General features: G+C 43.2%; 1 protein-coding gene across 1 annotated transcript in view; it reads right to left on the bottom strand.

The window, feature by feature from the left end:
• Nucleotides 1–13,417, bottom strand: part of BACH2 (BTB domain and CNC homolog 2) — a 138,275-nt gene extending 124,858 nt beyond the window's left edge. Inside the window, exon 1 of the mRNA XM_024202727.2 lies at nt 13,359–13,417. The gene's annotated coding sequence lies outside the window, so the exon portion shown is untranslated. The remainder of the gene's footprint in view (nt 1–13,358) is intronic.
• Nucleotides 13,418–14,240: the final 823 nt, after the last annotated feature.

The following is a 14,240-nucleotide window of genomic DNA, read 5'->3' as shown; positions in this document are numbered from 1 at the left end:
TTGGACAGTGTGCTATTAAGATTAAATTTAAAGTCTCCATGAAGGAACTCCTCTGGAAAGTAGCTCATGGGAGTGTGGAAGGACTTCTGTTCCCTTCAGCCCCACAGTGAAACCAGTTCTGCTAGCAAAAGACAAGGAAAGAAAAAGAAAATTATTTAATACATTTTAGAGCAGGGAGGGACTGGACTCTCACCTGTTAACATAAAGAGCAGCTCTATAGGGTCATAGGAGCTGTTCATAAGAACGGTCATACTTAGGTCGGAGCAATAGTATTTCCAGTCCAGTATCCTCTCTTCTGACAGTGACCAGTGCCAGATGCTTCAGATGGAATGAACAGAACAGGCCAATTTATAGAGTGATCCATCCCCTGTCATCCAGTCCCAGCTTCTGGCAGTCAGAGATTTAAGGATACCCAGAGCATGGGGTTGCATCCCTGACCATCTTGGCTATTAGCCATTGATGGACCTATCCTCCATGAACTTATCTAGGTTGTTTTTTTTTTAAACCCAGTTATACTTTTGGCTTTCACAACCACCTCTGGCAACACACAGTCAACCTGTGGCACTCGTTATGTGAAGAAGTACTTCCTTTTGTTTGTTTTAAACCGGCTATTTCACTGAGTGAACCCTGGTTCTTGTGTTATTTGAAGGGGGAAAATAAAACTTCTTTAGTCACTTTCTCCACACCATTCATGATTTTATAGACCTCTATCATATCCCCCTTTAGTCATCTCTTTTTCTAAATTGAACAGTCCCATTCATTTTAATTTGCTCTCAAATGGAACCTGTTCAAGACCCCTTATCATTTTTTGTTGCTTCTCTGTACTTTTTCCAATTCTAATATATCTTTTTTGAGATGGGGCTACCAGAACTGCAGGCAGTATTCCAGGTGTGGGCACACCATGGACTTATATAGCGGCATCATATTTTCTGTCTTATTATCTATCCCTTTCCTAGTGGTTCCTAACATTCTGTGAGCTTTTCTGACTGCCATCGCACCTTGGGAAGATGTTTTCAGAGAACTATCACGATGATTCCAAGATCTTTTTCTTGAGTGGTAACAGCTAATTTAGACCCCATGATTTTGTATGTATAGTTGGGATTATGTTTTCCAATGTGCATTACTTTGCACTTATCAACACTGAATTCCATCTGCCATTTTGTGACCCAGTCACCCAGTTTTGTCAGAACCAGACAGGGAGGAGGGGGGGAAAAACCCACTATGGTGAAGAGACATCAACAGTGAGGAGAAGGAGAGGATACTGGGATGTTAACTCACGACTAAATGCAGTCTTTGTTGCTCCTTAGGCCAGTAAGATCTAGGAGTATGAATGAGAGTGTACACTGAGCCTTTAAGAGGTTGCACTTTACATTCTCTATAGTACCATATCCTCAAATGGATGATGGAAGGATCAATATTGACGGGCTGTAGAGGGAGCCATTTCCAGCACTTCATAGTAAGGCTTTGAGAGATGAGAAGAACATAAGAATATTAAGAGCCTCTGAAAAGAAAAATGAGCATGAAATAAAAAAGGGGTTGCACTGAAATTAAGAGGGGAAAGGAAGGGACGGTGCATAGAAATAAGAGGAGAAGCAAAGGCAGGAACAAGGAGGGTGCTGGGGCAGGTAGAGAAAATACACAAAATTCAAAAGGAGTAGGTGTGGGGAAAGGAGAAGGCAGAGATGAAAAAGCAAAGAGGAAAAAGAAAGGTGACTTGCTGGCTGGAAACTAATAAAATGCGTCCGAAAAGTTTGTAGTTTCTCTTTTTGAAAAATGATTGGATGGGAACACAAGGGTATTTCAACAGAAACATGTAATGAGTGTGTATGATGGGAAAACATCTTAATGCAAGCTCTTATTCAAGCCCTTTAACATAGCATGTAACTGGAAAGTAAAGCTGGTTAATGAAAGAAAGCTACAACAAGATTATAAGATTGCTTCTCATACATTTATTTAGACTAACTTAAAATCAAGTGGGTAGCTTCAATCTTCAAACTATCATTTAGGGATTCCTAAAAGGGATCTTTCATATGTTACCTGAGAACATTACAATAGTTCACATACTTTCAACTAAATTTGGAAGGAAATGGATGGAGACATTCCCATACTGCAGGTAGGAGACAGATCATGCTGGCCAGATCTGAAAATGGCCTGTGCATCTAATTAGTTCCCTGTATCAGAATGGACAACCAGGTTTAGCAAAACACAAAGCAACAGGGCTTTTCGACCCTGACTTCCATAAAGTGTTTGAAGTTTATTGCTCCAAGATACAAGGTAAACTAAAAAGAAGGTAAGATTAAAAAAAGAAACAGGGATTAAGGGAGAGGTACAATGATTTTGGAATTCAAGCAGGCATGCAATACAGACTTAGCAGCTGGCTTCAAGAAAGCACCGCCAACACTAACAAAACCTTTCCAGTCTAGCGCTGCATACCAGTGGGTGGTGTACAAACATACATAAATGTTAACTTTGCTGTAGAATAGGTAGGCAAAATGTGAGGTGAGTAATTTTGTCTGTTGTGGTTCCTGTTTAGTTTATTTTGCAACAACTCCTAAATACTATGATTAAAAAAAATAAGGGCACTGGAGAACAAAATAAAAGATTCCTTATAAAGACGAGAACAGATAAAGGCAGTTAAAAATAATTAATGCTACCTTGTAATCTCTCTCTGCTTCTCTATACCAATGTAATTCAAACAGAAAACATGAGTACAGATTTTATTCCCCCTCCGCCCTCCATTTCATCCTATATGCAAAAGGAAAATTTCAAAATTTTAAAAAATATATGCATAACAACTGTGCCACAGTGCTGAAGTCTTTTATTACTTTCAAGTTGTTCAGTAAGTATCAATATGGATTAATCTAGTAGAGGGATCAGCAACACTGGCGGGCCGAGCCATTTACCTGCCACGTCCACACGTTTGGCCGATCGCGGCTCCCACTGGCCGAGGGATGTGCTTGCTGCCGCTTCCCGCAGCCCCCATTGGCCTGGAGCGGCAAACCGCGGCCAGTGGGAGCCGCGATCGGCCGAACCTGCGGACGCGGCAGGTAAACAAACCGGCCCAGCCCGCCAGGGTGCGTACACTGGCGGGCCGTGTGCCAAAGGTTACTGATCCCTGATCTAGTATCAAAATACATTCTGAAATAGTTTTTAATTTTTTTTCCACTTGAAATTCTCAAGTAAAGAATCACACAACCTCACTACTGTTGGTGAAAGAGCCCTTTTCTTTGTATTTTAAATATTTGTTTATTATTGTGTTAGCGCCTAAAGAATGCCAGGCACCCCCCCCCACACACACACACACCAAAGAGCTGTTCCCTGACCCAAAAAGTTTACATTGGTCACATGGAAAAACCTGAGGGTTTCTCTGTCCCTCTTCAACTCTCAATCTCTTCTCAAATCTCATCTGAAAACCTGCCCATTAATCTTCTTCTCATTCTACTATTACTTATCATTGTAGCTCTATTTTTTAATTACATGAAGGTGTTTGGGGTAGAGTTTGTATGGTGGATGTTGTACAACGCAATGTTGTGGTGTATTATTGTTCATGTTCACCGGTGAGCAGGACCCAACCATACTATATCACTAGGTGCAAAAGTCTCTCTTTCTCTTTGCCAAATAATAGTATTTCAGACAGAAAATTCCATCACTTCTCCTTAAGTTCTGCAAGTCAAACACTTATTCACTGCTCCCTTTGACTTTCAGATAAACAAAATCCTACTGTATCCTCTGCTGGACATCTGTGTACATTAATGGAAAACTGATGAGAACTTAGGTAAAGAAGCCCTCCTTGATTATTGTACACGTGGTTATAAAAGCAGGTGTAAATCTGCCAACAAACGTTTCTATGCAGAAACTGACATAAGATAGCTTCCTATTCGGTAAATAGTAAGAGGAAGTTCTGAATAAATATTTGCTCCCCCATATTTATTTTTTCTACTCAGATTTAGGTAAGACAAGAGGATGTTTTATGAGTAAGCTGATTTCAGTGTTTATCCAGTCTATATAATTTGGTCCATAACATAACAGGGCTTCTGGTCTCAGAGATGCACTATGGATTCTATTGCCATCGTAATGAAACCAGACAAGTTCACTTCTCCTTTTATTTTACAATCACCTGAAGGACGTATTGTAATGGCAGAGTTAGTCATGTATTGGTGACTTAAGAATATTAAGCAATATGCTTCAGTCACCAATCTCTACCTCCATGTAAAATGGTTAAATGAAAAGAAAACAGTAACTCTCCCACTTGGAGGCATGATGAGCATGTTGTGGCTATCTAACCAAAAATTAGTAGGCATCAGATTACATACAGCAGGGGTCGGCAACGTTTGGCACGTGGCTCGCCAGGGTAAGCACCCTGGCGGGCCGGGCCAGTTTTATTTACCTGCTGACGCGGCAGGTTCAGCCGATCGCGGCCCCCACTGGCCGCGGTTCGCCGTCTCGGGTCAATGGGGGCGGCGGGAAGCGGCGCGGGCGAGCGATGTGCTGGCCGCGGCTTCTCGCTGCCCCCATTGGCCCGGGACGGCGAACCGCAGCCAGTGGGGGCCGCGATCGGCTGAACCTGCCGCGTCAGCAGGTAAATAAAACTGGCCCGGCCCGCCAGGGTGCTTACCCTGGCGAGCCGCGTGCCAAACGTTGCCGACCCCTGACATACAGTAAACTCATTACTGAAAAAAGCAAGAAACAACTGTCCCCCTCCCCAGACACTTCTCCTATTCTTCTTGCTCTCCAGCAAGATAAAACTTCATTGATCTCCAATCCTGGATAAATATGTTGAGTCTTGGCTATCAGTTACCCAATGTTACAGAGGAAAACTACCTTTTCAATATGCAGATAAGGGCTTGTATACACAGTGGGGTAATGTTCCTTACAGGGATGTGATTTCTGAGTGAATTACCGTATATTCTCATTCATAAGCCAAATTTTTTTAGTAAAAAAGGGAAGCACCGGAGAAGGGGGTCGGCTTATGAACGGGTATAGAGAGGGAGAGGTGGGACACAGCCTCTCCCCCCAACAGAGGGAGCAAGGAGAGGCAGCACAGTCAGCAGGGAAGAGGTGGGGCCAGAGTTTCTCTGCTTCTGGCCACGCTGCTCTCCCCCAGCCTCTGAAGCAGCTGCAGCTCCAGGGCTGGCAGGCTATGGCCGCGCCGCCCGGCCCCGCCCCCCAGAGCAGGCTGTGGCTGCACGGCCTGGCTCAGCCCGCTGGAACATGCTGCGGCCACACCGCCCAGTCTGGTCCGCCGGAGCAGGCTGTGGCCGCGCTGCCCAGCCTGCCGGAGCAGCTCCTGCCAGGCCAGAGACATCCTCCCCTAGCCCTCCCCAGATAAGGTGGGGAGGGATGGGATGGGGAGAGTGTGGGCGTCCCGGGCTAGGGGTGAGGTCATGTGGGGGGTGGTCACAGGGGTTACTCCCCTGACCCCCAGCTTTCCCCCCCCCCCAAATCACTTCCCCACCCGTTGCCTTGCTGGCCCGTCAGGGTAAGCAGCTGGCGCACTGAGACACTTTGTTTACTTAGGTTTACCTCCGTGCCTGTGGACGCTCAAGGTAAACAAACCATCTCGGCCCGCCAGCAGCTTATCCTGATGGCCTGGGAGCCAAAGTTTGCTGAATTATAGGGTCGGCTTATGAACGGGTCATAAAAATTTTCCATTTTTACGTATCCATCTTGGGAGGGTCGGCTTATAAACGAACCGGCTTATGATCGAGTATATACGGTAATATGTTGCACATTAATTGGTCCACGTAGACCCTGCTGGTGTGCTCTAAAGGTTCTCAAGTGCCCTTTGGCATAGTACTGTCTCAAACAGCACCACATTAAAGCGTACTAGTGCATACCATCAGCGTCTACATGGACCAATTAATGCACAACACATCTGTGCACTTCAGAAATCAAACCCTTATAGTGCATGTTGCTGCTCCATGTAGACAAGCCTTAAATGACTTTAATAACTGGTTACTTCCAGTAAGTGTGTGGTACTAAAACAGCAATGGACAACTAATCTAGCATCAATTTTTTTGAGCTTTACTAGACTAAGATCTCTAGTTTCCCTCTAACTCTCCACTGCTTCCCACTCAGTTGTTCATACTGTAATACAGGCTGCTCCAAAACCCCACTCCTGTGAAGACTAGCACCACTGATTCACAGAGGCCAGACAAGTGACTCATAACTAAGGCAGAGGGAGGATGAAAGAACAAACAACACGTGAAAGAAGTGTAGTCACACTGCTTAATGTGCTATTGGAAGGTGCTCAGATATAAGGTAGTGAGCATGCTTTAAGACTCTATATAGAACAGAACAGAAGAAAGCTAATGACAAAAGTGCCAGTGCTGGTAGATATTCCCCACCACTTGAATGTATCCTTAAGATAGCTACAAACTGAATTTATTGAATAGAAACATGACTTTTCTCTTATTTGAGAATTCTCTTTCTTCAAACTTGGAGGTTTGGAGAAAACAAATGGATCAGATCCAGCTGCCTCCTTCAAACCTCCACCTCTCCCTCCCTGGGTCTGATTCTGATTCTTTATTAGTGTAAATCAGGAGCTGCCCAATTGAAGTCAATAGAATTGCACCAGTGTTAAAGTTCAGAATTAGGTTCTCTGGATCATCCTTATTAAAGACAAATGGACAAGTTTTCCTTTTTCTTCTCCTTCAGGGGATATAAGCATTTGCAGAAGTGCTCTACTGAATTGGGGCCTAACTGAGTAATAAAGTAAAAAAGTAACATGGTGCTAGGAGCAAAGTGGGGAGCAATTATAGAGGAGTGCTGGGCTATTGGGTGGGGCAAAGCATTGGGAGGCTGAAGGAAAAGTCAGGAAAGTGACTTGATGAGAGAGTGTCCATGGATCATGTATCAGAGGGGTAGCCGTGTTAGTCTGGATCTGTAAAAAGCAACAGAGAGTCCTGTGGCACCTTTAAGACTAACAGATGTATTGGAGCATAAGCTTTCGTGGGTGAATTACCACTTCGTCGGATGCATGTGGGCATTCACCCACGAAAGCTTATGCTCCAATACATCTGTTAGTCTTAAAGGTGCCACAGGACTCTCTGTTGCTTTTTCCATGGATCATAGTAACACAGCGAGGCAGGAAGAGCCAGACTGAATGCAGTTCAGAGACAGGGGATAAATACGAGGAAGGAGGAACTGGAAGCGGCAAGAGACAAGGGATGAGTCCCAGGCTACCATGCCTGGAGGCTACAGAGCATGATATGTGGGGAAAGGAGAAAACTCTGAAGAAAAGGGAAGTGGATAGACATAGTCAACAGGAGGCATCTGGAGTTCAGTGAGGATGAGAAGATGGAGATGTAAAAACCATAAATGGTAGACAGCTTAATAGAGGCAGAGTAGGAGCTCATGAGGGAGCAGAAAGAGGGATGGAGGAGTAGTAGGAGATAGGAATTAAAAAAAGACTGATGGTAGGAAAGTAAGGAAGTGTGGCAGAGATGGGAGGGCAGTGTGGGTCTGTGCCGGGAACCAGGATTAGGAGGACGGATGTCACCAGCAGCTAAAAGGAAGTTTCAGAGGAGCAGGTGAGTAGAAGATTTGTGAAAGTGAAGACGGGAAAGCAACAGAAATGTGGGAGAACAGGAAGAAATACAGTTAATAAGAGCAGTGATTGGGTGACAGAGGGGAAAGATGTAGAAATGGAAATTGGAAAAGAACAGAAGGAGAAGAGGAGATTAAAAAAAAGGATAAAGAGCATGTAAGAAGGGAAAGAGTTGCTGTGCCGGAATCAGAGGTCAAACAAAAATGTCCCTCCAAGCTGAGCATGAGCCTGCCTACAACTCTGGGCCCGGACTGTAAAGTAGCCTTCCTAGTATTCTGGAGAATGAAGCGCTCAAAACGTTCTGTACTCTCTTCTAAAAGAAAAAGGACTCAAGCACTTGTGGGAGAACTGTCACTGACAGGTAAAATTGCATATAAAAGGCCCTTTACATATCATTTCTGACTTCTTAATCAGAATTAGCATGAGAACTGTGTTACATTCATATCAAAATCTCCAAAATGAGTATTTGCTTAGCAGAGGCTAAAAAGAGGAACAGAGAGGTTGAAAGCCCAGCTGACCCACTTAATTTCTATTCAAGGTAAGTTTCAAGCTCTGATGACTGCTACTAAAAGGTCACTTCTGCAAATGTATAGCCTACCAGAAGGTCTTGAAGATGATGACCTGGCCTCCTTTTTTGTTGCCTTCTTGAATTACTGGAGTTCATCTTTGAGAGATCATTCAGTTTCAAGGCTGTCTTCAGCTCTGCCAGGCTTACTACTATCTTAATATGCAGAGATATCTGCGTACAATCCAAATACTGTGAATGGCTACATTTTTGGCATGTGTGCACATGCAAGTATGTGAGTATCCAATAGATACAGATGTCTCAGAAAACTGTGGAGAGAAGGTGATGGCGGAAGCAAAGCAGGGCAATGGGAAGAAGAGGGGTTAGAGCCAGCTGACGCTTAAAACAGCTGTCACTACACGGTAGCATCTAATTCTTTTAAAAAAAGAATCTGTGTTACTAGAAATCTGGTCAAATGGTGGGATTTATGTACAAGTTATTTGGGGAATCATCTCCTCCACCTCTAAAATATTGAAATTCAGGAGGAAGAGGTTACTTACCTTGTACAATAACTGGAGTTCTTTGAGATGTGTCCCCCTATGGGTGCTCCATGTCAGGATGTGCATGCATCTGTACACTCTTGATCAAAGATATTTATCCATGGGTCTACGCCCTAGACACTCTCATACTCTGGTATGAGGCATGTAGGGAGGGGCAGACTACTGCCACTCCAGTTCCTTCTCACCCACAAAAGTCCAGTGAGAGACTGAGACGGGGAGAAGGAGGGCGAGCAATGGAGCATGCATACTGACACACATCTTGAAGGTAAGTAACCTCTACTTCTTCGAGTAGTGTCCTTACCCTTGTCAGGAGACTCTCGAGCAGTACCTCCATCACAGAGGAAAGTGTTGAGGCGGTGGATTCAGTATGATTCGTAGAACAGCATCAGCAAAGCCACATCAGCTCTGGAAACAGTTAAGAGAGCATAATGCTGGGAAAACGTGTGCAACAAAGACCAGGTGGCTGCCCTGCAGATATCTGAGACAAGCGTATTTTTCAGGTGGGCAACAGAGGTGGACTGAGCCCTGATGGAGTGAACAATTACTATCAGAGGGGGATGAACCCCTGCGACTTTATAACAGGACAAGATACATCCTGCACCCCATTTAGACAGTTTTTGGGAGGAAATCGGATGCCCTTTCATTCGTTCTACAATCGAGATGAAGAGTGTAGGAGACGTCCTAAAGGGCCGAGTCCAGTTGAGGCATCAGGCAAAGGCTCTTTTAACATCTAGTGTAAGGAGGCTTGTTTCTTCCTTTGAAGGCTTGGGATAAAACACTCTCACCAGAGAGCCAACTAGGAGCCACGCTTCGAGGTGAAGCGCTCAGAGGTTGGGGTGGATGATGGATCCCGACTCCTGGATGAGGAGAGTTGCTATCAGGGGAAGACAGAGGAGTGGTTGCAGGGGCATACGAACTACAGCTCTGCAAATGACACCTGGCTTGGGCATGCCGGTGCTACGATGGCTATGAATATCTCCTGTTTCAATTTGTTCAGGACCTTGAGCAGGAGAAGCATGAGGGGAATAAGCATATAGCAATACACAAGGCTAAGGAATGATCAGGGCGTCTCTCATTGATTTGTGGTGGCTCCTTTCTCTCAAGCAGAATCATCTGCACTTCGGACTGGATGGAGTTGCAAAGAGATCTATCTCTGGATAAACCCAAGACAGACATTTCTTTCTGAATACCTTGTTATCCAGCTTCCATTTGTGGTCAGTGCAGAAGTGTCTGCTAAGGGAGTCTGCCGCTACATTCTGTCGTCCTGTAGATAAGCCACTGAGATCTCTACGCAGTGTGATATGCACCAGTTCCATAGTTTTACAGATTTGGTGCAACAGGACTAGGATCTTGCTCTTCCTTGTCAACTGATATAATACATTGCTGCTCCGTTATCCAGCACTACTCTGATTGGGCAACCTCCGGTATGGGGTAGGAAGTGCTGGCAAGCATAGTGAACTGCTTTGAGCGCTAGCATGTTGATATAGAGGATCACCTCCTGAGGTGCCCATTAGTCCCAAGCTGTGAGGTTCTGGGAATGAGAGACCCAGTCTATCAGGGAAGCATCTGTGGTGATGATGAGCCTCATAAGAAGAGGCTGTAGGAATGGAACTCCCATGCACATTTTTTTGGATTCCTCCACCAATCTAAAGAATCAAGGACTTTCTGAAGTACAGACAGCTGTTTGGATAGATTGTGCTTGCTGGGGATGTCAAGTGCTTGACATCAAGTGCGCAGTCTTGGTAAGGGTGTCACAAATGTACCGGCTTCCATATGGCCCAGAAGTTGTATGCAACCCCTTACTGCATTTCACTGGCTTTGCTGTATTGTTGAAACAAGGTTAGACATTGTGGCAAAACTGTCCTTAGACAAGTAAACCTTGGTAGCGGAAGAGTGATCCTGATGAAGCCTGTGTGTTGAGTGGGCATGAGAGTAGACTATTCCACATTGAAGCGGAGGCCTAGTGAGTGGAACAGAGCTAGGGCTTTGCTGGTTGCTGTCTGTGCCTTGAGAAATAGGCAACCTTTCAAGAGCCAATTGTCCAGGTAGGGAAAGGCAATTATCCCCATCTAGTGAACACTGGCTGCGGCAGCCGACAGGACCTTGGTAAAGACCCTTGGGGCAGCAGAAAGGTAGGACATGATACTAGTAGTGGTCCCTGCCTACCATGAAACTTATGAATTGTTTGTGTGAGGAATGTATGGTGATAAAGAGTCCTGAAGCCTGAGGGGAAACAAACCAATCTCCTGGCCTGGGTGCAACATACAACTTTGTAAGGAAGTTCTAAACATTTGAGGAAAAAAATGCTATAAAACCACAAACTTCCACAAATTCCATGTACTACATAACTGCTTATTGGGCTGCAGCTAAAACTATCCACAACATATAAAGATGCATCAGGAAAACACATGTGCTCTTCTGCTACCACAGCCTTTCACTAACTTGTGTGTGCCGAGCCATCAAATAACAAAATAACATGAAACTTAAAATGTATAAAGCAACTGAACAGCTGCAAAATATTTAATATTTAGTACCACTCAACAGCTGAAAAAACAATTGCTTATAGAAGATACTCAACATTATTCAATAGTTGGAAAAAGCTACTTGTGAAACAATTAACATTTACTTGGCTGCTTAAAAATATTGTAGCTACGTAACAGTTCAGACCACTCAAGAAGCTGGACAAGCAACCTTTTCATATTCTTGAATGGACATATAGCCCAACTCAAAGACATGAGATCTAAGGCTGTATTGGAATTGAGAATCAAGGTCTTTGGAAAGCTGAGATTTCACAGAATCGTTACAATTGCTACAGCAGTACTTTCTCTGGGATACCTGGTCTGAATCTGGTTTAGGATTCAGTCGTGACTACTTCAGGGTGAGTTATATACACAACTGGATCAAAAATACGATCCAGCTTTTTACTATGAATGCCAATAAGGCTGAAATACAATAATAGATAAGAATAAAAATATAAAATAGCATTAAACCAACTTCTATTTAAAATCAATCATAACAGTTATTTAGTATTTGTATTGTGGTGAAACCGACTGGGCCATTTAGGATCAAGGCATCCTTTTCCTAAGTGCTTTAGCGTCACACAGGACAAGACAGAAGAGCTTACACTTCAAATAGACAAGAAAATTTATAAGCAAATGTCAAAGGTACATATCTTGATAGGTTTTTATTTTAAATATAATTTTCCACAAACCATTTCCCCACTCTATTCCTCTGTCAAGGTGCCTCAGCCAACATGTTCCACCATCACACCAATGAATGGGTCCTTCTTCTACCTTGCCTCCACACAGATACAGAATCAGGCTTGGCATGGCTTTGCCAAAGTGCTCTATAGATGTACAGCGCCAATGAAATGGCTGCCTGAGGGATAGCTGGCAGACACAGCCCAATGCAGAACTGGAGAGGGGAAATTCTAGTCAAACTCATCAGGACAAGCTTTATTCTCACATGAAGTGTTCACTGTCTACACCAGGGATCAGCAACCTTTGGCACGTGGCACGCCTGGCGGGCCGCGTGCCAAAGGTTGCCGATCCCTGGTCTACACAGAGCAGAAAGGATTTTTTTTTTTTTAAAAAGTCGTAGTCCAGAAAAAGTAGACTGAATTGATCCAGTGTATTTACCTGAGGAGGATGAAGGACCCAGTGAACTGTGCTGGGATTTAAAACTTTTGATGCAAGAGTCTACCTTGTAAGGGCTGAGCGCTCCAGCCCAATCCAGCAAAGCACTTAAAACACATGCTTAACTTCAAATGTGAGAGTTACACTTGGTAGGATCACATCTTAGGTCACTTTACCCCGCCCCTCGCCCTTCAGCTGAGAGGAGACAATTGTTGTTACAAGACCATTTTGAGGAACTTACAGTCGAAATAGTAGTAAAAGAGTTATGAATATGTGTTGTATGCACAATAATCACAAAATGGAGGGCAATGTAAATAGGAAAGGAGAAAGTATTTTTAATTGAAGCCATAGCCACACCAAAATTGGTTCTACTTTGGAAAGTGACTTTAAAAATGGCATTGGGAAGTGGTTCCATTTTTTGTGTGTGGGTGCCTTAATGATTTCCAGAGCAATTTTGCTGAGTTTATAAGACAAAATATGTTTGTAACTGCCACACCCATATACTCAGCCTGAAACCTGAAAGGGGAACTACGTTCTTTTTGGTTCATGCATCATCAGCATCAATAATGGAGAACCCTTGTTTATAACTGGGTGAAATATTCTGGCCTGTAAAATACAGGAGGTCAGACTAGATGATCTAATGGTCCCTTCTGGACTTAAAAATCTACCAGTGAAGGAATTGTTTGGAAAAGCAAATCACCGTTTACACCTGTGGAGCACGTCTGGATTAGGGGTTTGCAGTGGAGAACACTATAATATACTGCTGCAAAACACACAAATACAAAAAGATCAACCCATTGAGGACAACACCATTGTCATTTATCTGACAAACACACTGAGGTGGCAAGGGGCAAAGAGATCCATGTGGATTTTTCTTTATATTTCTTTTTAAATTTAAGTGTAGGCACTTGTTCCTAGAACAATATTTTGCCACTGTATCCAGGAGCTTCAAAATTAGCCAGCAAAGTTCTGGAAATGTTTCCAAGGGATGAATCTTAGATAAGTGCTCCAGATGCTACAGTTAAATAGACAGCATATTAAACTATAAAACTGTAAGGAGAGATTCCAAAAAACAAACCTCTTTACACTACTTGTGCAAAATTACTTACCCAACATACAGCCCCTGGCAACTCTTTTCAGGCAAACAAATTGCTGCTTTAGGCAGTTTACTATCTCCAACTGGATGTTGTGTGGCTCAACTTTTTTGCCGTAAGAAACACCTATAGTTATACCTAGAAACGGAAACAAAACCAAAATCCTTTGTAAGAAATATGCAAATTTAGTAGTCTTTTTGTTCACCACATTGGGGCAAAAGCAGCTTGATGGGGAAATTTATAAAATTCTCAAGCCTCCTTTTACAACAAACACAACTACAAATCTAACTACACCCAGGAACAAAAAATAAAGGATTTTATGCATCAAAGAAGCCAGCAAGCTACCAAGCCTCGCATCTGCTGTTGTAAAGAACGTAAATGCTTATAGAGAGAGTGGGGGAAGGCTGCTCAGAACTGGAGACAGTTGAAATTCTTTGAATTTCAAAAACTTTGATGAATTTTTTGTGAAAAATGTTTGCGATTTTCTAACCATTTCATGTAGAGCAGGTTGAATTTTTTTCCAACATTAAAAATTTAAATAAAAATGATGTCGAAAATTAGCACAACGTTTTTAATGTTCTTCAGCCAGCTCTGCCTAGAATGTTCTGAAACAATAGTGAGGTAAAATGCAAACTCCATTACAGTCAATGGCAAAACTCCTACTGACTTCAGTGGGGCCAGGATTTCATGACTTGGGTTTAGATTAAAATATACTGAACAAAGAGAAAAAAGAAGTACCATTGCTGATAAAAGGCAGAAAGGTTTTTTTTACAGGTATGTTCTTTAATTGTTAGGCGTGTTAGCAATTCAGTGATTAGACAAATTAATGCAAACATGTATCCTCATCATGTTGGGAGGCTACTGTTGCTTGATTTAAATCCATTTGAATTTGTCAGT

This window comes from Terrapene carolina, unplaced genomic scaffold (assembly GCF_002925995.2).
Source record: "Terrapene carolina triunguis isolate 2854851 unplaced genomic scaffold, T_m_triunguis-2.0 Scaffold42, whole genome shotgun sequence".
NCBI classification, from domain to species: Eukaryota; Metazoa; Chordata; order Testudines; family Emydidae; genus Terrapene; species Terrapene triunguis.
The sequence above is the reverse complement of the archived record's forward strand: the minus strand, read 5'-3'. Positions and strand labels throughout refer to the sequence as shown.